At 37.9% G+C, this 21,142-nt stretch overlaps 1 pseudogene; it reads left to right on the top strand.

The window, feature by feature from the left end:
- The first annotated feature begins 378 nt into the window (after window positions 1–378).
- On the top strand, window positions 379–20,839 carry LOC140001975 (kinesin-like protein KIF27; annotated as a pseudogene).
- Window positions 20,840–21,142: the final 303 nt, after the last annotated feature.

Genomic DNA, 21,142 nt, shown 5'->3' with positions numbered 1-21,142 from the left:
GGGCATAAACAGACGGATTAAAATCAGAGGAATGCTTGGTGTGTAGTAATCACAACTATTTAAAATCATACCCACCATGTAAGCAACACGACAGCTTTCTGTGCTTCTGAAATTCTAAATACTTGGCTCTTGTAAGCAGAAGATGGCTTTCAAGCACGTGTGTGTCTATAGGTATAAATTCAGGATAAAAAGGTTTTGTTTGAATAATTTCTGTTGCCTATGCATCGGTACTGTAGCAGTGAGAAAATAAGGTTCATTGTAAGTCAACAGTTCATTAACAAGATCTTACAATATTGTTGCTTCATCCGGCAGTATAACGTCCAAACCCAAAGTCTGACCACTTTCAGACCAAAGGTTAAGTCTGCTAGCTTAGAAGGTAATAGAAGCAAAATTAGTTTCTGCACTGGTTTAACAGTTGTTAACGTATCTGCTTTTTTATCACAGTTCCTTTCCAGGGTGTAATGATGCTTATGTATTCTTTGGGAAACTCTTCAACATTCTGCTTCAGCAGGGAGTTAATTCTTTCTTCTTTAACTCGGAAAACATTTTTTCTTAGGTGCAGAAAATTGCAAATGAGGTGAACAGAGGAATTGTAACAGATCTTCCTGAATACTGAGTGGGGAGCACAGAGATGGAGGCCGGCATGGAGGAGATCCTGGTTAAAGTTGCAGTAAGGGTCAGACCTCTGCTTTCCAAGGAAGTGCTTCATAACCACCAAGTATGCGTGAGATTAGTCCCAAATACACAACAAATAATCATTGGGAAAGACCGTGTCTTCACTTTTGATGTTGTATTTGGCAAAAACTCAACCCAAGAAGAAGTTTATCCAGTTTGCATTAAACTTCTTCTAGTGTCTTTGGCTGAGGGATATAATGCTACAGTATTTGCATACGGACAGACAGGTTCCGGGAAGACTTACACCATTGGAGGTGGTCACATTGGTACGTTGTAAAAAGTCTTTTTTTGTGTGTGTGTGAACAATGTAGTTCTGCAAATTACATATTTAATACATAACAGATGATGCTTGAGAATTTTTAAGAGATAATGAAAAAATGTATAGCAAAAAAAAGACATATATATTCCAAAGTTTATGTGATGGTTGTGTTCTAAACACAAATTCTGTGTCCATTAGGCTATCCCAAAAGTATGAGAGAAAAAAAAATAAAAAAGTGCTCTTTCCCATTCTCTATTCTAACAGGCAACTTACCCTACTTTCTGAAACACAGTGCTTTAGAAATTTTTGCTCCATTTATCCTACTTAGAAAGTATCTGCTTTAGGTAATTGTATGAAGCAAACTCACTCTTGGACTTTTTTCAGAGACTGACAAAGAGATTTCATAGATAAATTTCATGGAATAGAATCCTAGAATGGTCTGGGTTGGAAGGGACCTTAAAGATCACCCAGTTGCAACCCCCTGCCACGGGCAAAGATGTCACCCACTAGACCAGGTTGCCCAGGGCCCCATCCAGCCTGGCCTTGAACACCCCCAGGGACGGGGCATCCACAGCTTCTTTGGGCAACCTGTGCCAGTGCCTTGCCACCCTCTGAGTAAAGAATTTCTTCTGACGATCTAATCCAAATCAACCCTCTTTTAGTTGGAAAGCCATTCCTCCTTGTCCTATCATTACACCACCTGCCAAAGAGTCCCTCCAGAGTCCCTCCCCAGCTTTCCTGTAGGCCCCCTTTAGGTACTGGCAGGCTGCTGTAAGGTCTCCCCAGAGCCTTCTCTTCTCCAGGCTGCACAACTCCAGCTCCCTCAGCCTGTCTTCGTAAGAGAGGTGCTCCATCTCTCTAAGCATCCCTGTGGCCCTCCTGGACTCTCTCGAATACTTCCACGTCCTTGTGCTGGGGGACCCAGAGCTCCAGGTGGGGTCTCACGAGAGCAGAGCAGAGGGGGACAATCACTTCCCTCCCCCTGCTGGCCATGCTGCTTTTGATGCAGCCCGGGATATGGTTGGCTTTCTGGGCTGGAAGCACACATTGCTGGCTCAGGTGGAGATTCTCATCAACCAACACCGCCAGGTCCTTCTCCTCAAGGCTGCTCTCAGTCTGTTTTCTGTCCAGACTGTAGTTGTGCTTGTAACTGTTCCAGCACAAGTGCAGAACCTTGCATATTGGCCTTGTTGAACTTTATGTGGAATTCAAATTTTGCTTTTTTAAAGGCAGATATCTGAAACTCTACTATTCGACTTACTTGGTATTTCCAAGTCAGTGTTCCTCAAACACCTGAGACTGGAAACTACTTTTATTCTGTATTAGTTCGCAGAAGAATTCTTCAGCTTCTGCATGTATACGATTTTGCTTTCTGACTCTCTCTGGAATCCTGTATCACCAGCTCTGGTTATCTTCCCTTCCATATGGAGAAGTCACAATTTGTTTGTCTGTTCTGCTGAAGAAGAGAGAAGAAGTGGAGTAGCAGGAATTAGAAGACTATCTGGATTTTTCTTGGTCCTTGATTCTGAATTTGAAACCCTGAAAATGATGTATTCATTCTTTCTGCATAAAGGATTTGCAGTTTTATCATTAATTCATGAGCAAGTTCAAAATATTTTTTTCTTCTAGCATGATTTTTTACTAATTTAATTTTCTTGTAGTCTCGTACCCGCAGAAAGTAGTAAAGTTCTGTATCATTTCCATGCATTTCTGATCAACAGAAAAGCAAATCTTTACATGAAAACTTGGGAAAACTGAGCTCTTCCTATTCCTTATTATATTGAGTGATAAACCTCGCAGACTTCTCTTTAGTTTTAGTCTTTGTAATTTGTGTGACAGAATGACTGCAAGTATCTGTGACATCTGTGTTTCTATTTTAGCATCAGTTTCAGAGGATGAAAAAGGCATAATCCCACGGGCTACTCAGGAGTTATTTCAGCATATTTCTGAAAACCATAACATCGATTTCCGTGTGAAGGTATCTTATATAGAGGTTTACAAGGAAGAACTTCGAGATTTATTGGAGTTGGAGACCTCTGTGAAAGATTTACATATCCGAGAAGATGAAAAGGGAAATACAGGTAGGATTTCAGCTCTAGAACTTCGTGCATTTGATTTCTGTTGTGTGCACAAATTACTGTTTCCACCTCTTGAAAAGAGAGCTTATCGATGACTAATACTAGACGAAGTCACGTTTTCAAAATATCAATTCAGTTTAGCTGATCTGAAGCAGCCTTCATTTGAGATTCCTATGAACAATATCAATGTTCCTCCAGAAGCAGCATCAGGTGGTAAGGTAGTACTGTTACTGTTTCTGCAAATTCAGCATAGAAACACAATTGTGCATGATTATTCAGTTGAATGAATGCTTTAAGATTAAGCCTTTGCTTCTCACTTCAAAGTTATATTTGTTAAGCTACTTATGCTGTAAATATCTGCTTCCATTCCACTAAGAACTATGTTCTTAACATAGGCTGGGAGTCACTTTTACTACAAACTTTCAAAATTTCTGTCTTTTTTTTTTTTTTAACTGACAAAGTAATCTTTGAGCTAGGTTTGCTCATACTTTTTTTCTAGATAGCACTAGGTTGCAAATTGCATAAGACGATGTGTAAACACCTAAGTGTATTCTGTGTATTCTGTTTACAATACTGTTTCAAATGGTGTGACAAAATACACCCATATATTCTATTTCTGCAGGTTTCAGATGTGCTGTACTTCATGCTTTCCACATACTGTTTTATTTTATTTAGCTATGTGCTACGACCTTATAATAATGCAGGCTTGTATGCTTCTGTGATTTGTGTTTATAGATTGACTCTTCATAATTGCAGTAAACTTTTACTGAAAAGTTTAAAATTAATGTAATTATTCTGATTTTCTTTTGGTGTTTGAAGTGATTGTTGGTGCTAAGGAATTCCTAGTAGAATGTGCAGATGAAGTGATGAGCCTGTTGGAAAGTGGCAATGCAGCTCGTCACGCAGGCACAACACAAATGAACGAACACTCTAGTCAATCACATGCCATTTTTACTATCAGTATTTGTCAGAAACAATCTGCAGAGTCTCAAAAAAAATAGTGATCCACAGGATTCATCTTGGAAATCAGTCCAGATGATTGCTTCAAAGTTCCATTTTGTGGATTTGGCAGGATCAGAGAGGGTGACAAAGACTGGAAATACCAGTGAAGGATTCAAAGAATCAGTTCAAATCAATAGTGGTTTGTTGGCCTTGGAAATGTCATCAGTGCTCTTGGAGACCCAAAAAGGAAAAGCGTACATATTCCATACAGGGATGCTAAAATCACTCGCATTCTGAAAGACTCCCTAGGAGGGAACGCCAAGACTGTCATGATAACATGTATAAGTCCATCCTCATCAGACTTTGATGAATCTGTAAATTCGCTCAAATATGCAAACAGAGCCAAAAACATTAGAAATAAACCAGTTGTCAACTACAACCCTGATCAAGACCGGATTGATGAAATGGAACTTGAAATCAGATTGCTCTGAGAAGCTTTGCAGAACCAACAAGTTGGTAATCAGTGTTGACATGACTTAAATCAAGAAAGAACCTGAATCAGTTTGCTAGAAGAACAGCTCACCCAGCTTCAAGTTCAGTGCTTCAGCTACAGAAACTGTTTGGACGAAGCCTTCCCATTCCTGGTTGATTTGAATGATGATGTTAGCTTAAAAAGCAGGAAGCTCTCACCGTGCAGCAAATTGACACTGGAACTGGCACCATGCAAGAGCCCCATCATATCACAATTCTTCAGCTGAGGAGAGAACTAAAGAACTGCCAGGTATTTCATTCTAAGTTGATTGTTTAGGTACCTATGAACAAATCAGGAAAGCTAATGTGTCTGTCTTGTAGGAGGAGGAGATAGAGTTCCAACAAGCTAGAATTTTATAAAATCAACCTATTTTCATTTTTCACACTGAATTCTGGTAAGCCTGTAGATTGTTACCTCGCAATCGCATACACAAATTCTGGCTTTTCTTGGTTCTCATCATCCTAAATTACAGCTCTGTTATTTATTCTTCATTTTTTTTCTCTGGCTTATTGTAAAGCTCTGCTTCCCAGGTTCAAAGCAGTGTAAGAGCTGGGTTTAAACTGAAAGATACCCAGGTAAGCATGCCATCCACAGCTCGGAGGAGATGGTTAGGGAGATGCTAAAATAAACAGGGCAATAAAGGCTCTTGAGCAGCTCTTAAGAGTTGTATTTACTTGAAAGATATAGGTTGTACAGAAAAGATAGAGTTGTACAGAAGTATCTGTCTTTAGAATGGTAAGACATAGTGTGTCTATACTTTGCATTTGGCTCCTAAAGGTTTTCTGGAAGGCCAACTACATTTGGAGGTAACCTTCAACCACTATTGGATCACTTACCCAGAAAAACATCTGAAAAAAAATAACATTATAATTTCTTTAATCTTTAGGCTCTTCTTTGAGATGAAAAATGAGGAGGGCCATCCTTATTTTTTTGTTTGAGAAGTGTATTAATATTATGATTGATGCTGAGATTTTACAGCCAAATCTCACAGCACACCGAAGAAAGTAATTGGATTTAAATACCCACTTTGTAAGGTAGTGTTGGTTATGGGTCCATTATTTCCTTTGGGAGAAAGAAACTTGTCAAAACAAAATCAATAGATGAGAAACAGAAGTAAAGAAACGACTGGTGGAAACCACTTTTGAAGGGAGCAGCTGATTCCCCAGAGGGCCATGCTGCCATAGCCACAGGGACCTTGACAGCCTAGAAAGGTGGGCTGACAAGAACCTCATGAAGTTCAGCAAGGGCAAGTTCAGAGTCCTGCACCTGAAGAGGAACAACTGCAGGCACTAGTGCATGCCGGGGACCACCCTGCTGGAAAGCAGCCCTGCAGAAAAGGAGCTGGGCGTCCTGGTGGCCACCAAGTTGAACATGAGTCAGCCATGTGCCCTTCCTCCTAAGAAGGCTAGTGGTTTTGTTGGCTGCACTAGGCAAAGTGTCACTAACAGGTCAACAGATGTGATCCTTCCGCTCAGTGAGGCCACAGCTGGAGTAGTGTGTCCAGTTGCAGTTGCAAACTGTATTTTGTGGTGCGTTATACACAGCATAGGCAGCCAGTCAAAAGAGGTGATTCTCCCACCATATTTAGCATTGATGTGGCCTCACCTTGAGTATCGTGTGCTCAGGGGCACCCCAGTTGAAAAAAGGATGTGAAGATAATTGAAAGTGTGAAGAGGAAGGCAACAAAGCTGGTAGAAGGGCTGGAAGGCAGGTCCTATGAGGAGAGACTGAGAACACTTGTGTTGTCCAGTCTGAAGAATAGGAGGCCAAGAGGCGACCTCATGGCTCTCAGCAACTTGCTGAGGAGGGAAGGTGCTGGTCTGTGCTGCTGGTAACTGAGGGAAGAATGCATGGGAATGGCACAAAGCTGTGGGGGATGTCCAGTTCACGCTGGACATCAGGGAAAATTTCTGTACCATGAGGATGGTCAGACACTGGCACCGGCTTCCTAGCGAGCTGTTTGGTGCCCCATGCCTGTCAGTATTCAGGAGGCGTTTGGGCACTGCCCGCAATAACATGCTGTAACTTTAGGTTAGTCCTGAAGTGGTCAGCCAGTTGGACTTGATGACCTTTGTAGGTCCTTTCCAACTTCTCTACTGCATTCTGCTTGATTCTGTTCAGTTCCGGGCTCCCCCATGCAAGAGATTCAGGGACATAATGGAAAAAGTGCAGCAGAGGGCCACAAAGATGCTTAAGGGACTGGAGCACCTCTCCAATGAGGAAAGGCTGAGAGAGATGGGACTGTTCAGTTTGGAGAAGAGGAGGCTCAGTGGGGGATTTTAGCAATGTCTTAAAAATACCTGAAGGGAAGGTGCAGTGAACGTGCAGCCAGGACAAAAGGCAGTGGGCATATACTGGAACACAAGAGCTTCTAGGCAAACATCTGGAAGCACTTGTGTACTGTGTGGTGGCCGTGGCTGTGCACTGGAACAAGTTGCCCAAAGAAGTGGAGTCATCCTCTGAGACCTGCAAAAGCCACCTGGACATGGTCCTGGGCAACCTGCTCAAGGTGGCCTTGCTTGAGCCAGGGGTTAAACCAGGTGACCTCCAGAGGTCCTTTCCAGCCTCAGCTGTTCTGTGATTCCATGGTGGGAGAATTTGCTATATATACGTCACAACTTTGCAGTTCCACTCACATCTTTGAACAACAAATAAATATATGTATGTATTTAATTTTCCAACGTCAAGAATAACAATGCCTGCTTTTCCACTGGCTGAATTTTCCTTTTATTATCTAGCAGGCTCTAGCTATGGATGAAGAAGTATTCAGCCAGAAGGATCATGAATTGAAGATATTGCAGAATCAGATAAAGACATTAATACAGGAAAATGAAGAGCAACTGGAATCTTTAAAGAAGGCTGAAGAAAGACATAGATTACAGGTATTTTTCCTCTGGCATATATTACATATATCTATATCAAACCATCCGTCCACTATAGGAATGTACTCATGATTTCAAGACAGATCCTTCAGAATTTTTTTGGATGTAAACACCTACCAGTCTTACAAGCACCTTGTTTGAATTAGAGCTGTATTCCCTAATGAGCTGAGATCATCTAGTGGGTGAATCACAGTACTGTGATTCCTGAAGTTTGTGTATCAGCCTAACTGTGCCACAGCCTTCCTGTATGATATTAAGTGGTTCATTCACCCTCTCTTTGCTTCCTGCCTTCCTCCAGATCTGTGTTGTTGCTAAGTTGTTTCAGGACGATTCATGATTTAGGACTTGAAAGGCTTTAAAAGATTGTTTAGAATCTCAAAAAGACCATCAAGTTCCTACAGAATGCTTTAATTGAAAGGCTGTGTAGAAACATGCTTTGTTATATCTTTATTCAGTGTGAGAGTAAAGTATTGTTGCCTTTTGACTTTTTAAGACAGAATTTCATCCTAGTATTCTGAGAGTTTACTATTACAAGAAGCTGAGTGACACAGTGGAAACACTGCTTGCCTCCTTCCCTCTCTAGATCTTGTATATGCTAATGAAATTGTAATGGGTAGTAAGTGAATAGCATTTCAAGATCCAGGAGACCATATATAGGATAGTTGATAGATCTGACTTTATAGGATGATAGATCTGACCTTTTTTAAAGGGAACAGCATAAACATGGCTAGTTAGTACTCTTCTCCTTTTTCTCCTTTTTTTCCTTATTCTCCTTTTCCTCCTTATTCTCCTTTTCCTCCTTTTCCTCCTTTTTCCTCTTCTTTGCTGATGGCTTGGGGAGAGTCAATGAATGAAAGGTAAGTACACTGGTCACCATCTTTTCCTTCCCTCTGTAACTTTTTTTCTGTTCTGTCATTTCTGGATAGGCTTTTTTTGTGTGTTTTCCCTTTTTAACCCATACTGCATATTGTCAGCTTATTAGACTGAAACAATCCATGCTTCTAATACACATAGATGCTTATATACGATTATGCTTATAATTGTATCCTATGGAGGATACGAGGCAGATGTTATGAACAGAAACAGTTGTACTGTAGGCAAAAGATCGCAGCTCTCACTTTTACTTAAAAACAGAAAAATCAGTATAATAATTAAATCAAATGCTTGTGTCAAATGGCTTAAAGTTGTATGCACAGGAAAGTGTCATTTCAATGATACATGACAGAATAAGAACTGTAAAAGTAGCATGTAAATGTTTGTACCCATGTATTTATGTAACAGGTTATGCACTATGGGGTTGTATGTACAAGGGCATAAGGGACAGAGTCTTATAGGGATTAAAAAAATAAAAAAGTTGTAAGGTGGAGTTGCCCATTACTACTTCCACAATCATAAAATGTATGGTATTGACATATATATTCTTTTTGCTATGACACAGAAATATTATGTATTGTATTCCAACAAAATGTCAATTTGTGGGGCATTGTCTATGTATGGGGAAAGGACTTGCAGTCTAAGAAGATGAGAAAAAAAGAATAAATAAAAAATATATGATTCAAAGTAGGAGAATGCATACTTTAGTTAACTATCTCTAGCTGTTATTCAAATTTCCTGTTGGTAGGCAAGATTTTCGATGTATTCTGAAAGGAACAGAGAAGACTGAAAATTGTATGGTCTTGGCCTTATGGATAAATCAGTTCAGTGAAGATATGTAATTTTGAACAATGCACAGAGATTGCTGTAGGAAAGGCAAGTAAGTTCTTCAAACTAGCATTACCGACAAATTTGAGGCTGGGTAGAAAAGAAAGTAACGGTTGATACAGGGGATCCTGGGGTCACGTCCAATTTTATGAATGTTAATTAATAAAAATAATCTTTCAAGTTGGACCACTCCAAGAGGAAGAGGAAGCCTACATGTATGTACATTTCATTCTTTAAACTCAGACCATGTGCTTCATTTGAACATTTTTCTTGAATTACCGTTTTATTTATCCATGAACACACAAATAAGGCAAGCAAGGGCTGATAAATATGTCATCTACTTCTCACTAGATGTCTAAATCTAGCTGACATAATTTATATAGGACAGGTCCTTTAGAGACAAAAATGTCTCAAAAAAAATGATTGGAGTTTGGGGAGAGGTAAGATTCTACCTGTCATGCCAGAGAATTTTCAGTTTGTTGCAGAATTTGCCTGTGCACTACAGAAGAATTTAGAGTTAGTGAATGATATACAAGAAGACTGACCTTTATAATGAATTTAGAAAGGTATGATGCAAACCTGATGATCAGCAACCGTTTTCGTTTTTGTTTTTTTCATATGAGAATGAAAAAATGGTGGAACAGCAAATCCTTATTGATCAGCTAAAAGAAAAATTAGAGAAGTTTATGGTTGTGAAAACTTGGGACTTCTCAAGTGCTTGTGGAGATGGGCCTGCTGTTACGGCATCTGCAAGAAGGCCATACAGTGTCCCACTCACAAAGAGTCTGCTACACTCGCTTTACCCATCTTCAGGGACAGAGACACGAAAGGTAAGGTCTACCTAAGCATTACATTTTTTTTAACAGTTATTGTTCAATAATTCTATTGGGCGTGACAAATTATGGTGACCTCTTGTCAGCTGCTGTTTAGCTTTGAAGCATTTTAGCATTGAAGACTGAAAAAGTACTTTTGAATGTCTTGCAACACACGCTATGTCCCAGTTGTCCAAAATCTATGGGCTTACATTTTGAATCCCAGAATGGCTGGAGTTTGAAGGGACCTTTAAAAATCATCTAGTCCAACTCTGCCATGGACAGAGACACCTTTCACTAGATCAGGTTGCTCAAAGCCCCATACAAATTGACTTAAAACACAGAATTTATCACAGTCATAAAGCTGTAGTCTTTAGTGATCTTTTTGTGCAATGTTTAACAGTTCAGATAGGAAGCATTCCCAAAATGAATGATTATTCTGTACTGATAAACTGAACATTTTGGGTAATAAGTTGGTAACAGTACCTTCTTTTGCACTTGGGACAAGTGTTCTAAGCAGAACCTTCTCTTGCAAAACCTTCTGGTACACAGGTACTCAGAAATATTATTTAAACACCTGCAATTCTGCATACAAGGTCAGGTAGTGAAAGACTTTTAAACTGAAATACTATTGGAATATCAATAAAGAATTACTGAACTATTCCAAGTGTTTTTTTGGTGCTTTTTGGCAGGTGTATACCAGTCCCCCTGCTTTTTCCCTGGCTCGGATGATGGCAGGATTCCGTGCTCGTAGCCAGATGATACTGAGCTACATAGAAGATCAAGATGAAGTCCTTCACTGCCACCTCTCTATCAGAGTGATGAAGAGAAAGAAAATACAGACAGTCAAAAGTAATTTATTTATTTTTTCTCATTTAGGTAATTTTTTCTTTAACTTTTGTTACAGATAAATATATAGCAAATACAATATTACTGCCTAATCCTACTGTAATGTGAGGCCATTTGTGATACTACTTAAAATAAATTTGCAGGACCAACTAGGCATATTATGAAACTAGTTTAAAAACCACATTTTTTTGATGCGATAAAGATTGCATGATCTTTGTTTTGGGGACATCATCCAACAAGATCAAGCATGGGAAGAAGAAGGTGCAAATGCTTATGTAAGCTTTCTCAGTTTGGCACTCTTCTCTTTAATATCATGTACTTTATATAAAGTTAAAAGAAAAAAAAATCCCTTTGTGTTTAGAATGTATCATGTTTTCCATTCTTTCTTAGGCATTCAATAAACCAAAAATGGACACGAAAACAGGCTTCTCTGTGCTTTCCCTTTGAGCAAAGTGACATGAAATGTCAAGTTGACAAGTCCAGCTTATGTGACAAATCTGTGCCACAGACTGATACAGCCACAGGTAAAATGGAAGTCATGAGAGTAAATTGTGTTAGATATAATACTAGAATATGCAATAATGTCTTTATCACATGTAATTATTTTTCTCATCAAAATGTCTTTATTTGCTACAAATACTTTTTTCATGATAGCTCAACATAAATTTATTTTTTAATTATTTTCCTTTTCCCTTTTCTGAAATTGACATCAGTGACCTTAATGTTTGAGTACTACTTACTAGCGAGAAAGCACTTGACCTACAAATCTAGTACTAGTTCAAGAAAAGGAAACATGCTATTATTTCATCAGAGATGCACTGAAAATGCTTAAATTAAATATGTTTTTTCTCTCTCAGATTAGCATTCATTAGCATTCTTGAAATGCTAATGCATGCTGTCATTTCCGTATTTAGACTCTTTGCAATACTCTCTCCTTTTGGCTCTTTCGCTTCATTTGTAAGAATTCTATACATACTATATTTCAGATCACTGTCTTTTGGCTAAAGAGTGTATTCCTTTTATTCCTTTTTTATTCCTTTTTTTTTTGGTCTCCACATTGCTTTGTTTTCTTTCAAGGTGAAGAAATCGACTGCCTCCAGAAAAGTCATGTTTTTAACATGCAGAAGTTAAAGAATTCAGAGTTGAGACTCACTGAGGCCAAGCAAAAAATGGGAGAACTTGCACTTAACATCAAAATGAAAGAAGAACTTATTAAGGAATTAGTAAGAACAGGTAAGTGACTGAAAAATTGAAATGAAGACATTCAGAAATAAGCAAGAAAAAAGACACAAAACTTCTGAAGACCTGCATATCTTAGTTTTTGGGTAATTTTCTTCTGCGGGAATACTTCTGGTAACTTACAGTTTCCTAACTTCTATGAATTACTTGCTATGAGTGCATTGAAGGCTGCAAATTTTTATTGTGTCCTACTCAGCTGTGATCTGCAGATTTGTTTGTTAAATATTTTTTTGTGTTTTGTAGCTTATTGTGTTTGTCCACCTATAGTGTAATTTTTCATGTATGCTTAGTGCAACTGATCTCTTCATGGACATGTGTTTGTCACCCAGTGTCTGGGATAGGAGAGAAGATACAACACTGTGCTGGGAATGCTTGCATTGCCATCATAGCAGTAGAGAAGCAGGAGTCAGAAGTGGATGAGGGAAAAGGTCAGTGTCCCTGTTAGCCTATATCATTACACACCTGTCCTGATATATATATGCTTGCCAGAAACTTATCATTGTGATGACCCTAAAGATCTGTGCTTACCTGTTTCAATCACACTCTTCTAGTGTGTACATATTCTCCTGAGGCAGTCTTTTGGCATTGAGAAACATTGTGCGCCCCCAGTAACAGTACTTACGGAATCCCAAACAGAGCAAATCAGATTGCCCGAACAGGGCAAATCAGTAGAAACACAATCGAGAGTTTTTTGCTGATTACCAAGTTGAAAGCTGAGAAATATGTAGCATATTCTTCTGGGGAACAAACAAACAAACATACAAACAAACAACAAAAAACATAATAATACAGGCAAGCTATTTTGTCAAGGACTGCAGTAGGCAGAAAATTTTCACTTGATGTGGCACTCAGGTGTTACTTTCTTTGGTGACATCAGATGATTTATGAAGAGTTCAGATTTAAGATTCCTTTGTTCATCTATATTTCAGTGTTATAAGGGAGCTGTTTGTTTAGGTTTGGAAAATGTCTCAGAAATTTTTGGTTTAATCAGGATGAAGTAAGTAACGATTCAATTACAGGTTTAAGTGATACATTGCAAATTATTAGCTTGCTGTTTTAAAACTATTTGGATATGATGTCTTTAAGGTAAGGATGCAGAGTGTGTAAGCAGGCAATATTCTTTGAAGATAACTAAACCGGAGCAAGAATCCGAGCAGGCCAAAATGGAACTGGCCGAAACTCAAAAGCAGCTTCAGGAGCTGGAGAATAAGGAGCTGAGAAAGCCAAGCTGCAAAGAGAGTTCTGAAAGAAGATGGATGCAGCTAAGCTGAAAGTGCAGGTATTTCCAATATGACCATTAGGATTTGCAAATTCCTGTCTCAGCATCACCTTTGAAATCCGTACACTCTGCTTGTGAAACTCTCACCAGCTTCACACAATTGAAGCTAGTTGGATTGAAGTAGCCAATGAGAACCTTCACACAGTTATACCCACTACTATTTAACAACTAAGTAGTTAGATAGTTCTGTCTTTGATGATTTTACGAAGGCTCAGAGACCTTAGAGATAATGTGTGATTGTTGTGGCAAAATGTAGCAAGTCTTGCTCACTGTCCTAACTCAGTGAAATAGAGAATTAACCTGAGTCAGGTTTTAGTTTTAAGTTTTCCTGTTGTTAAGCTGAAATTTTCCATGAACATTCAGGCCTTACAGAAGAAGAAGCAAGACACTAAGAATCTGGCTTCTCTATCTAACCAAAGTGAAAAACGAGCAATAGAACTTGAGCAGAACGTGGCTCAGATGAAGCATCAGCAGACCCTGCTAGAGAAAAGACTGCGTGAGGAGAGTGAAAAAAAAGAAGCAACTAGAAGCAGAGCTTCAGCGGGACCAGCTACAAATTAAAGTAGGATTCTTTCTGTTTCCTTATGACAAAGAATAAGATCAACCAGTTTGACCTTTGTTTTCCCAAAGGCAATGTACTATACTACCAGATTTTGTCCTTTTAAGTAATTGCTTACTTGACACTGAAGAAATTGTGTATAAGTATTTTCACAGAAATCTTCATTCTTCCTTTCTCTTCAGCTATTTTTTTGAATGTTATTATGTGATGTCTAGCCCTGAGTTGCAATTTTGCATGTAAATTAGTTCAATATTTCTGATTTCATGATTGTGTAGATTCTGTCATTAAATGTGTTTGAAAAACACACTGACTGAGGCAGAAAGAAAGTTTTGTTTGTTTGTTTTTGTTTAGAGGAACTTCAGCTTAAGATGGAACAGCAACAGAAGATTCTTAAAGACAGAGAGATTGCTGCATTTAAAAAGAAGAAAAATAACTCGGTGTGGACTTTACAGAAATCAGAGGTAGCTAATCTATTCCAAATCTGTGTGGACACTGAAAAGAAAGGTGTCTTTATTCACCCCGTGTCATCTTTGTAAAGCGTTTGGAAGAAGAGTATTCCGTCCTCCCTCCCCTGTTTTTTTTTTAAATTGTTATTTTTTTGTTGTAGCAAAAACTGAGACAAGTCAAGAAGCTCTTTAACTGGTTTTGAATGAACGAAAGGAGAGGGCTGTAATGTCTTTGTTTTTTCTATGACTTGTCAAAGGTAGTAATTCAGATAGCTGGAAATTCAACGAGTTTGGTTGTCTGGTAGGTTTGAAGGTGATTCTGATGAGCTCTGTTATAAATGTTGCATGGTTTGTTTGTTTATTTCTTTTCCCATCTGACAAATATGACAAATGGCTATGGTTTTGGTTGTTCATGACAGTGTTAGAATAGTAGGTTTCCTGTGCAACAGTGCTATCTGCATGATTTCAGAACTAGACATTGGAACATGAGAGTTTCATGAGTTAACCAAAGTCTTTAGAGGTGAAAATCAATTTAAAAAATGAAATAAAAGCAACTTCTTAGCCATACCAGCAATATGCCCACTGATAAACCATTGCTTCAGAAGAGACTTATAATAGACTCTGCTAGCAGGATCAGAACTCCCATTTTTTCTTTCTTTCAGCATCAGAGTTTCTCATCACGATGTGTTTTTCCACAAATCTTGGTCTTGGGCAAGAATCATGCAATGAGGATGGGCTAGCTGATTTCTTGTGGTACCTTTCAAACTTAGTTGTTGTCATTCTATATATGACATCTATTTCTATAACTGTTTTTAGGAAAATAATACATTTCCTTAAAAGCATCTGATAAAATTGTTTGCATAAGATGTAGTAATATAACATTGCTGAGCCTCTCCTTAAGTCAGTCCTATTTCTGTATTATCCTGAATCAGGATTCTGTTGAACACTTAATGTTAAGAATTGAAATGTTGATTTCTCACGTTTTATCAGTTACTCTAAAAGAGGAAAAACATAGTCATAAAATTCTGACCCAAATAGTCCTCGTTAATGCTCTCTGGATCTCTGTTTAAATTGTAGAAGTTAGAAGAGCAAAAGAAATGGCTGGATGAAGAAATGGAAAGAATTCTTCAACAGCACCAACAGTTAGCGGAACTAGAAGAAGATTTAAAGAAAAGAGAAGCCATTGTAGCTAAAAAAGAAGCATTATTGCAAGAGAAGAGCCTCCTAGAAATCAAGAAACTGAGATCTAGCCAGGTGATTTAAGAAAAAAAAAAAAGAGAGAAAGAAAGAAATTTAACACAATTGTAGAGCTGCCTGAAAAGACTATGGGAGGAAGGCAGCCAGATAACAGAAGAGGTTTAAGCCATGCGACTTGTATCTCTAGCGCTGCCATTACATTATTGTGTGGCTTGATCAAATGAACATTTTAAACATGAATAATAGAATGTAATAACCTTTATTTACGTGATATCCCCGAAATTCTAACAACAAAACAAAATCTGACTTCCAAAGTTCTGTTATTGCAGCACATTAAATAGCGATATCTAAAAAATTGCTCAATGCCTGCAAAGTAGAGAACATGGCAGAGAAACATTCTGTATTATTTACTTTGGCTACTGAGAAACAGAAATTGAAATGTCATTGTCACCGTAATGACTAACTCATGTAAGATATGTAGAAAACTGCACATTGCTTTTCTTTGTTTTCTTTCATCTTTTGATTAAATAGTAAATTTTATGGTAGCTGTCTACTTAGCCTAAATGGCGTCCCTTTACAAGTAGACAGGTCTTCCACTTTAGGATGCGACAGTCTCATGTACATGTTTATGGGGAAGGAGTTTTATACTTACGGTTTCTTTCATTCTTCCTCTTATTTCTTTCTCTCTCTCTCTCTTTTTTTTTTTTTTTTTTAAAGGCTTTAAACAAAGATAGTATGAAATTGTCTACTCGCTTAAGTATGCTGGACCAGGAATTGTGTGATAAAGGTATGCAGCTTCAGGACAGCACTACTGAAGATAAGACAGACATTCTGGAAAAAATTCAGGTTCTTCAGAAGGAAAGGGATCAGCTACTCAGAAGAAGAAATAGTGTGGATGAGAAACTGAAAGAGGGTAACTGAAAAGTGTTGTCAGCTGAAGTAAGTAACTATCTCTGAGATACATCAAAGTTTTAGGCAATGTTGTATAATAAAGTATTCCAATCATGACCTAAAATGTCTCCCAGTATTAGACAGTAGAGAATCAAGGAACTGAGGTTGGGTGTTTTTGTTAACAGCCGACATGAAAGTACTGCTATAATGGCACTACTTCCATAACAGTGAACAACATATACTTTCAGAGGAACTTACTTACTTTAGCTAGAGTCCGGACAAATGTCGCTGGCCTAACAATTCTATAATTAGAAATAATGAAACAGGATGTCCATCAATTTATCTTAGGCAGCTATTTTCCTATCAGGACATAGAACAAGGTGAAGTACTCTAATAGTGATGTCCCTTGATTTTTTTTTTCATAGGCTTTTGTGAAAGACCAAACCTCACCTGAAGGCCTCCATATAGTTACAATGAAAATAAGCCATATTGTGGATGTTACACACTTGAATTGATCAGTATAATTAAGTTGAAGATTGAATAAATTGATGTCAAATACACAGTTTTGTTTTAGGTCTTGAGAAGCAGCAGTTGGGGCCTATTACTGAGCTGATAGCATGCCAGAAAGAATCCTATTTGCTTCACTCCACAGAATCTTCTGCAATACTTCAGGGCATGAATTTCTGCCACCTTCCTGCACAGATAATGGTCACCAAACTGCTTACAGATCTGATTGGTTCATTAATCGCTAATTAGAAAACTAGTTCAACTGAAAAAGTAATAGAAGTCATCAAATTGTGGGGAGGGGAAAATGGAGGAAGAATAGAATGTAGGCTTTTGTGGTGATGAACCATTTGTTTGAACTCTGGTCTGTGGAAGGGATATCAAGACATTTCCTGCTTGCTCCAAGCATGTTCTAGATTTGTACTCTTCCTCTTATTTTTTCCATTCCATTCTCTGTACTACTACTAGTTAGTCTTGCTCTTCAATTTAGATTCACCTTTGAGAATGAAGTTAATGTCTTATGCACACAAAGGTTTGTTTTGTACTTTTTTTACAATCTCACTCCTGTGTTTCTGTGTAGGAAGAACATGTCCTTTTGCAGCTGGAAGAAGGAATTGAAGCCCTGGAGGCTGCTATTAATTACAAGAATGAAAGTATTCAGAGTCGCCAGTACTTGCTTAGATCCTCTTCACAGATCCTTTCACAGAGTGAGGATAATGCAATAGGAAAACTAGTTTCCTTGTCTGCTGATGAGCTCAGAGCTATCCTCTTCAAATACTTTAACAAGGTTTGCTTTGGCTAATGATCAATATTTTATCCTATTACCTGTTATTGCGCTAAATAGTTAAATGAAATAGTGTCAAGAAGTAAAGTCAATTTAATCCACTTTCCTTGAAAGCCTGCTTAGGTTACTCACATCTGTTGTTAATTTGGATATTTTGCATCTTGACATCAACATAAAAAGGATGCTTTTCTATTACTTGTTTGTATCTTGTTTTGGTGTCATTAGCTTAAAAGGTGTTGCAAATCTGGAAATTTCCTTGCTCCTTTCCACTGCTTTATGCTGCTAACTTCTCAAGTAGCAACATATTTAAATAGTGGTGTCGTATTGAAATTCTTCCCACCTGCAGTCTTTATTAACCTCAGGATAGTATTTCTTTTTTCCAAATCCATTATAAAATCTTTCTGCAAATAAGCTCTTACCACCATATACTGAAGAATCGTAATGACACCTGGAAACATAAAAAAGAAATGCATTAGGACTTGGTGTCTCTCTTTGCCCATGGGTGAACCTTGGGTGATTTTGTGAACAAGTTGTCTGTGGTACACAAATTGGCAGTTTTCCAGAAACAGGAAAAAAACTCTTGTATCAGTTTAAGTTCTGCACAGGGCATTAAAAAATCCGCTAGTCCATGTGATCAAAATCTACAGAGCTCAATTCTGAAGTGTGAACTCATGTCAGCAGGCAAATCTGTTTCCAGTATAAGCTTACAGTTTATAGAGACAATTGCTTTTGTATCCATGCATCTATTAAGCAGAACTGTAAAAGCATTTGTTGAAATGGTTTGATAGAAGTGTATTAGATTGTCTTAGATTGTTGGCCTGCGAGAGTCTGAACGTAAATATAAAATAATAAAAATATAATATAATACGTGAATTGGAATCTGCACTTGAGCACATCAAGTTGCAGTGTGACAGGCAGCTGACGCTACAACACAGAGAACATGAGAAAAAGCTACAGTTGATACTGCATCATTTCAAGGGTGCTTGTTTGTTTTCCAAGGGGAATTGTACAGCAGATATTATCTTTAGTCACTGTTGAGAAATACTGTGTTTCATATGAAAGAAAAAAGAAGATATGAGGTAGAAAGATAACATTTTGGCTGTTACTAATTCTGATGTCGTGTAGGATGCTGATGAACAGACACAAGGTGCTTGTATAAAAGAAAAAAGCTGACTATTTTTAAAAAACGGTCAGAATTGTCATATTTTTATATTCAATTTGTTGACATTGGAAAGGTGAAAGATAGCAATCCCATTGATCTTTATCCTCTAAATGCTCCTATTAAAATGGAGAATTGGGGTTGGCATGGGCTTTTTGCTCCTCTGTCATACTAGTTTAAATGTACACCCTGAAAGCAGAGTGTCAGCAAAATACAGGACATTCTCTAGCTGGGCATCTTGATTTTGGCACAGAGAAGTGAAGTGAAGATTTGATTCTCATACTAGTTTTACTTGCCCTAGAACAAGATGGTGAAGGTATTGCAGAAACCTTGAAAGAGTATGAAGTACAAGTCCAGCAACTGGAAAAAGACTTATTTTATTCTAGAGAAAATCAGCAGAGAGCTGAAGAAGAAATTGAAGGGCTTTTTTGGAGAGTCACCCCATCAACTAATGGCACCTACTAAATGTAAGTATATGATCTTAAAATGCTTTTGTGTTTGTCAGTAGATCATTTGAGGGGTAGCAAACAGACAAAAGTATATCAGATAGACATAAAACTCATATTTTTACTGAACTAACTCTTATCCAGGAAGGTACTACATCTCCCCACACTTGCAAAGGAGAGACAACATCAGTTTGTAATAGAGGCAGTGGTATAACACTGTTCTAAATTCATGTTTGGTTTTCTGTGGATTCGAGCATAATTTCAGAAGCTACAGTCTCACACTGTTGTGGTTGAGAAAACGGTATTTTATTATCTGAAAGACTCTGAATGGCATTATAATTAACAAATGTGTAATATGCTATGCTTTTAGATGCCAGTATTTTAAACAATCAACTTGATTTTGCTGCCAGCACTTGATTTCATAGAAGTTATTTCTTGGAAGATTGTCAATGAGGAGGTCCATACTTCCAGTTAACTAAAATAATTCTTTATTAAGGTTAAAAGACCTAGATATTTGTAGTAAGAAGATAAGCTTCCTAATGTGATCTATGCTTTGACCAAAAAAAAAAAAAAAAAAAAAAAAGGAGCAACAAACAACTATGAAAAGTTTTTGATTGTTCCATGTCCTACTAACCACAACTCAAAATGAAGTAGTTCTAGTGTAGAAGCAAAAATGGTTTAATTATTGTCATTATCTTGGTTGTCTTACATCTCACACTGCCACCACTACCACTTCACATGCACAGTGCAGCCTTCTTGGCCCCGTGTTTCGTCTTAAGGCTCAGCGTGACTCATTCTTCCTCTTAACTGATGGTTCTGTTTCGTCACACTTGAGGTAGTGCCATGTCTTTGTAACACGTAGATGCTGGTCACATATGCATCTGTTGCTACCAGAGTGAATTGAGGTTTAGCTCTCCAGGCAGGATAATAAGCCTAGAGGTTCATTACTCGAAAATATGCTGTGGCGGTGTGAACATGAATATTGCATGGGTTAGACTGTAAATGAGCATGGGGAAGATTATTCTGTGTCTAATACACAAAGAAGCATGTAGTCCAGGACATGTTTTGCTGCGAGGAAACATCCATCCCAGCCAAACTGTAGCGAAATGTAGAAGGGTGAATATCCTTGTGAATTTCTAACTTTTTCGAATCCATATGTTTGTAACGTTTGTAAGAAGCGCTCAGTATTTTTGTATAATTACCTTTAGTTATCTTTCCTCTGAATATATTTTGGGGCATAATACAATGTAATAAAAAAGTGATGAGCTTTAAAAATAACAAAAATCCCTGTGTACATTAAAGTCGCATTCAAAGACTATGTTTTGTGTGTTCTGCTAATGAAATTGCAGACTATTTTTGAAAATACAAAGAATTTCATATTTTACTGTCATGGTTCAGTTGTTTTAAGATTGCCTAAATTGCAAGTTAGAATGGTGAAGCTTGTATTACAAGCAAAGAGCCAGCGGAAAGTAAAAGACACAGTCTTTTACTTCCTCGTCTTTCGGGTCCTTAACATACAATGGTGCTAGCTCAGACCTAGGAATCACCAGTCTTTATCTTGTTCCCTGTCTCAAGTCCCCCCTTTTCTTGAGCCTAAGCAAATTCTGTGGCTTATTACAATCCTTCTTGATTAAAAGTTTTCATTAAATTCTTACCAGTTTTGACTTGGTGCTTGTTTCAGTTACACTTCCAGGTATCATAATCTTCATACAGCACCAAAATGCACATTGTACCACTACACAAGTCAAGACTACTACTCTTAAAAAGAAGATCAGTATTCCTCTAAACGATTGCTTAAGCCAAGAAAAGTTGGGTAACCAAAAGGTTATTTTGTTGCATAATTCTCGAAAACCCCAGGAGGTGTCATCATGAATTACCTTATGTAATCACCTTAGACTAATCACCTTA

Source organism: Anas platyrhynchos, chromosome 3 (assembly GCF_047663525.1).
Source record: "Anas platyrhynchos isolate ZD024472 breed Pekin duck chromosome 3, IASCAAS_PekinDuck_T2T, whole genome shotgun sequence".
Classification (NCBI taxonomy): Eukaryota; Metazoa; Chordata; class Aves; order Anseriformes; family Anatidae; genus Anas; species Anas platyrhynchos.
This window is presented reverse-complemented; position numbering and strand designations above follow the sequence as displayed.